Source organism: Durio zibethinus, chromosome 9 (genome assembly GCF_047325235.1).
Source record: "Durio zibethinus cultivar Kanyao isolate XHJ-2024 chromosome 9, ASM4732523v1, whole genome shotgun sequence".
Lineage (NCBI taxonomy): Eukaryota > Viridiplantae > Streptophyta > Magnoliopsida > Malvales > Malvaceae > Durio > Durio zibethinus.
The window spans coordinates 7,415,502-7,421,501 of NC_143170.1; positions in this window are offsets into that span (position 1 = coordinate 7,415,502).

Below are 6,000 nucleotides of genomic sequence, written 5' to 3' on the forward strand. Positions count from 1 at the left end.
TTTAAGATTGTAAATAGGCTTTCCGTTGTGAACTGAGCTCAATTGAGAAACTTTGAGCCCAATAAGAAAAGTTTTAATTTTAATTTGATTTAATTTATTTTTGTTTAATTCTACTTGTCTGAAAACAAAAAAAAAAGAGGAATTTAAAAAAAAAATTGAAGATTTTGCAATAAATTTTGGTGTTTAATTCATGCAATTATATTAAAGATTTTGCAAGAAGTTTTGGTGCATGATTTATGCAATTATGTTATTGAAATTGATTCATAATAAAAAGTGATTGAATTCTCACACACGGTAGAGAAATCCACCATTATAGCCTCCCATCAACAAAACTAAAAAATTCCCACACATCAACCCATTACTAGCTTTAATCACTGAGTCCATCAACCACACACGAGAAGCCACTGAGAAGTTGCTACCCATTAAACCCACAAAAGACAAAAACATAAAAAAATCCACACTGAAATAGAAAAATTCTGTTTGTGACCTATAAAGGTGGAAGCAACGGTGGACTGGTTAATGGTTAGAGTTTGAGAGGGCTTTAGCTTTGCAGTGTTAAGAGAAAAGAATAAAAAGATTGGAAATTTGAATTTCTAGATCTGTGGATCATAGTTGCAAATGAATAGTAGTAAAGTTGTTTTACTATTTTACAATTTGTTCAAACCGGGGGAAGGAGGATAGCAACCAGTTCGTGTAGTGGATTGGTAGTTTACTATTAGTAATGCAAGTTCTTAAAATGTCAAGGGGAAATAGGACAAACATGGAAGCAATATGCATAAAAAATTTAACTTGCGAAGTTGTGTGATAGAAGTCCACTTAATGTATACTAAACCGTTTTGTCAAGTAGCATTTCAAAGGTGTTGTATAGTGACAAGAAAGATAAGGGGTTGAAGTAGTTGACCATAGATTGGTTTACCTAGGCCTTGATTTTTGAAACATAGACTAGTACTAGGTTTGAAGTGTGTCCTTTAATAATGTTGGGTTTGTCTCAATTCCTAACATAATATGACATCATTCTAGGAAAAATCTTGACACACGTGTAATTCGATTGGTTTGTGTGTCCACTTGTTTTTAGATCCAACTTGTTTTGCAAGTATCTTATTTTTTATTTTATTTTATTTATTTTATATTGTGAGTTATTTATTTATTTTTTCTTTCATTTATTTTATTTTATTGATTTTTATTATTTATTTACTTTTATTGAGTAATTTATTATTTGTTAAATATTTTACAAATTTTTTTTTGGAAAACAACCAAAAATAATAATAATAACAAATTTTTTCAAATAAGTTTATGAATTTCACCAAACTATTGGGAGACTTTAGCAATTTTTTTGAAATAAAATAAATTAATAAATTCGATGATGGAGCTTTTTTAGAATGGGACACTAGTCTCTATGAATACTCATGAGGTGAAAAAATTATTTTAAATTGTTGCCATACTATTGGGACAATATTAAAATTAATTTTTAATATTAAATTATCTGATAAATCATAAAAATGATCAAGGCTTGGATAAGTTGAAACAAACTGGTACCATTTTTGGATGGGCATTACGGGGGTGCTACAATCTTCCTCATGCGTAACTGAGTCCCAAACCTAAAATTTATTTTTGTAGATCAGAATGTGTTTCAGGTGACCAATCACACCTAGACAAAAAAGATTAGTGGCAATCCCTCTTATCTATGTCTAGTAGCAGGTCTACAGATCTACATGTTATGACAATTTAACGACTCCACTAGAGACATTAAGAGTCAAGCTAGTAAATGATTTCCTATTATCCGAGCCTTGCTTAATAAATTTAAAATTATTTTATTCTTTTTCATTACTTATATCTGTTTTATTATTTATTTTCCTTTTCATTGTGTATACCTGCTTATTTATTTGTCTTTCTTTTTATTCATTGTTTATATTTACTTAATTATCTATTGTATATATACCTGTCATTCATTTGCATGTACATAACATAAGCCTTCCACTCAGGCTTTACTTTTAAGAGGGAGTGAAGTATTTATGCCCTTGTGAGATGTCATGTCTCTACATGAGCCTGTGAAACTTTTGCAGTTAGATTGAATCTTTTTCACTTGTAACCTATAATGGGTAAGAATTGAGGTGTTTTACTAGTCTATAATGGACCATAATGTAGGGAACAATTTGAAAACCTTTTAAAATTAACCTAAACCGCATATAGTTAACCCTAAAAAGCCCAACCATGGATATAGCCATGTCCTTACACCCATTTATAGTTAACCTAAAATTTATGGTCATGTTGTTATTTTACTTGCTTTATAGTATTTATTCTTTATTTTTTATTGAAGTGATTAACCGATCTTCTTGTCTTTTTTTTATTTTATTTTTTTAATACATATTCATAAACATACATGTAGATTGTATGTTATGCTTACTAACCTTTTTTTTTTTTGTATGCATGCATTCATGCATCACTATATTCATTCTCATGCATAATTTGATAGATTCATAAACATCATCTTAAATTTGTACCATAATTGTGAGAAATCAAGGTTCAAGGATAGCTTAACATCAGTATTATACTCAGGCTAAAGCTAGGAAAATGAAGCAAGACAATGTCGATCAGCTTGAAAGAATAGAAAATACTCAGAAAATACTTTAAAAAAATTAAGTAGAATCCTAGAAGCTTTAAAAAAGGAAAATAGAAAAAAGACAATAGAAGAAGACATCTTACATGAATATACTAAGCCATTGTATCCTCTAGGTTTTGCTCCACATCAAACTCGAGTCACCCTAAGCTTTCATTAACAATATACCACGTTTTCAAATTTTAATCAAGGAAATGTTCAGAGCTATACCAACCCCGTCTTTACAAAAATGATAGATGAGTCAATTCAAATTCCCAAAATGGATGAGACTAAAGAGAAAGAAAAGCTACAGATGACTATACCCTTAGAAGACTTTCAAACTGATCAAGCCATGAGCATATTGAGGAAATATTATGAAATGTAAAGGGCATTAATTTTTATGGATTTATGGATGCTGCCAACCTTTCTCTAAAATTCAAGGTACCAAAATTTAAGAAGTATGATGGTATCAAATGCCCCATTACATATATCATAATGTATTATTGTAAGATGGTAACACATGCTGGTAATGAGAAATTGCTAATACATGTATTACAGGATAGCTTAATTAGGTCTACTATAAGGTGGTATGTCTAGTTGGATATGATTCACATTAAGTCATAAAAAGATTTAACTTGATTTTTCATCAACCAGTATCACCACATCATAGACATAGCTCCTGATTGCCTTTCGTTAGAAGGCATAGAGAAAAAAACATATGAGTCTTTCAAGGAATATACTCAAAGGTGGCAAGATATAACTATTTAGGTCTAACCACCCTTAACTAAAAAAAATGATGATTTTATTTGTAAGTACTTTGAAGTCACCTTATTATGAAAAGATGATAGAGAATGCAACAAAGAACTTTGCTGATATAGTAATTTCAAGGGAGATTATTAAAAATGCCATTAAAAGTGGTAGGCTTAAGGAAGAAAAGACTAATAATGCCAAGAAAGGTGAGATACCTTAAAAAAAAGAAGTTAAAGCCCAAGCGATGAATTTTAAGAGGTTGTAATCCGAAAGCTATGCTTCATATGTTCATCATGTTTACTATCCAGCCATATCTTCCAACCATGAACAACATTGCTTTCAGTCTTCCTCAACCAGTTTTTTAAGCATTTGCATATAGGTCTCATCCTATTACTACACCATTTCCAAGGCTTAACAATCAAACGAGTGATTTGGAAAGGTCCAGAGGTAATCAAGAGAGGGCTCACATTGATTTTATTCCTATAACTTATACTGAGCTATTTTTAAAATTGGTTAAGAATGACCAAGTATCCCCAATCATTTTGGAGCTATTGAAGTCACCTTATCCAAAATGGTATAATGTTAATGCTATATGTGACTACCATAACAAGAATGTGGGTCACTCTATAGAAACTTGCCCCACTTTCAAGCATAAGGTGTAAAGTTTGATTCGAACAGACTCAATAAGCTTCAATGAATCAAAAGAGCTGAATATCCATGAAGACTCTTTGCCCAATCATTCAAGAGTATGATTTTGGGAAGGTTGATTGAAATTGAGTATCATCTTAGGATTTCTTGAGAATATGGATCTCTTTTAAGTTTTGGGATTTCATTTTATTTCTCATCATTTTAATAAAAGTGACAGATATGATGCATTTTTATTTCTCTTATGTGAATCACCATTATTTACTTTTACCTTCTCATACTTTTTCCCATATCCATTCTTTAATTCCAAATAATGAATGTTCAGACAATCAGGATGATAATTCAAGATTTGATTTTGAAAACATCATTCATGATGATTTGATTGATAGATAAAGATTGTTGATTTATTATGATTACTAAATAAAAAAAAGATAAATCTGATAAAGAATTTTGGAAGTGATGTGACACATAATCTCTATGATTGTTCACTTACAAGCTTGCTTTTAGCCAATGAATGTTCTTCATTGAAAGTATTCATGTTTGAAATGAGAAATGGTCATTTTTCTTCTATCATTCAAAAAATAAAATTATCCTTTGCTACCTTATTTGAGCCTGTTGAAAATTTCTTTTGAGAAAACTTAACCAAGGATTACCCTCACACTGGGGGCAAAGTTTGAGAAATTTATTCATCCTCAAGGGCAAACCCCTTTAATGATCAAGTTTTCCTAACAAATGGAAAAATAAAAAAAAAATTGATGGGGAAAAATACCAATGTGCTCCACCAAAAAAGAAAAAAAAATTTTTGATAGGGTAAAATGCCAATGTGCTTCACCAAAAAGAAAAAAGAAAGAAAAAATTTTGATGGGGAAAAATACCAATGTGCTCTGCCAAAAAAAAAATTGATGGGATAAATAAAGAAAAAATAGAAAAATTGATGGGATAAAATGTCAAAGTGCTCCACATAAAGAAATAATCCTTGGTTTGATTACTCTTCAAATATAGTTTGAGCTTGTTTTATCCCTTTCTTTAGCATTTTTTACCCTAGCCTACGTTACATCCCTTAAAAGTCCATTTTGATTGAATGTGAACACTCGATTTGGAGAATCATGAATTGAATTAGGGTGAATTTGTAATTGTATTATTTAAAGTTTTGATCAAAGTGACATTGGTGAATAAAGGGCGAAAAAGAAATGAAAGAATAAGAAAAAGGTATGCAAAAACAAAAGGAAGAAAAAAAAAAGAAGGCAAAAAAAAAAACAAAAAAAATTACAAAAAAAGAAGGAAAAAAGAAAAAGAAGGAAAAAAGGGAAACTTAGATCGAAAACTCGAAAGGGTGATTTAAGTAAAGATAAAAAATAGAAAAATAACTTCATGTAAATGTGCCTGAAATGAGGATGATGATTAGCTCAAAGATTTAAGTTATTAATGGAATGTATTTTGAAGGATGATCTTGAGTTTGAGATCAAAATTGTCTGAATGATCATTATTTTGGATGTTATTATCCTATTTGAATAAACCATAGCATTTTGCCTTTGTTCACCCTTGAATTGTTCTTGACCCTATTTTTTATTTTTTCAATGATAAAGACCCATTTCTCTTGTCATTTGATAAATGTAAATCCCCTGAATGAACCAAGGAAATGTAACATGTTTGTCACTGATTTGAATGATGGCAAATAAATGAATGATATTTTTCATAAAGAGTTTTTTATTCTTTTGAAAGAAACGCAAGATGAAATGAATGAAATAAGCATGAAAAAATGATTTACAATAGGGCAAACAAGTGACTCAGTGATGAATTCAATAATAGATTGGTTGACATGACTTACAAGTTATGATCAGATGAAAAAAATGACATGAATTAGTTGACAAAATTTGTTTTGAGATGCTGAAAAGCTAAGAAGAACTGGTGGAGTCTTGAGAACCTTGCCACCACAATTAAAATTTCATGACATCAGCATTATATACATTATGTTTACATTTACATCTTGTATAGGGTATATATTTATA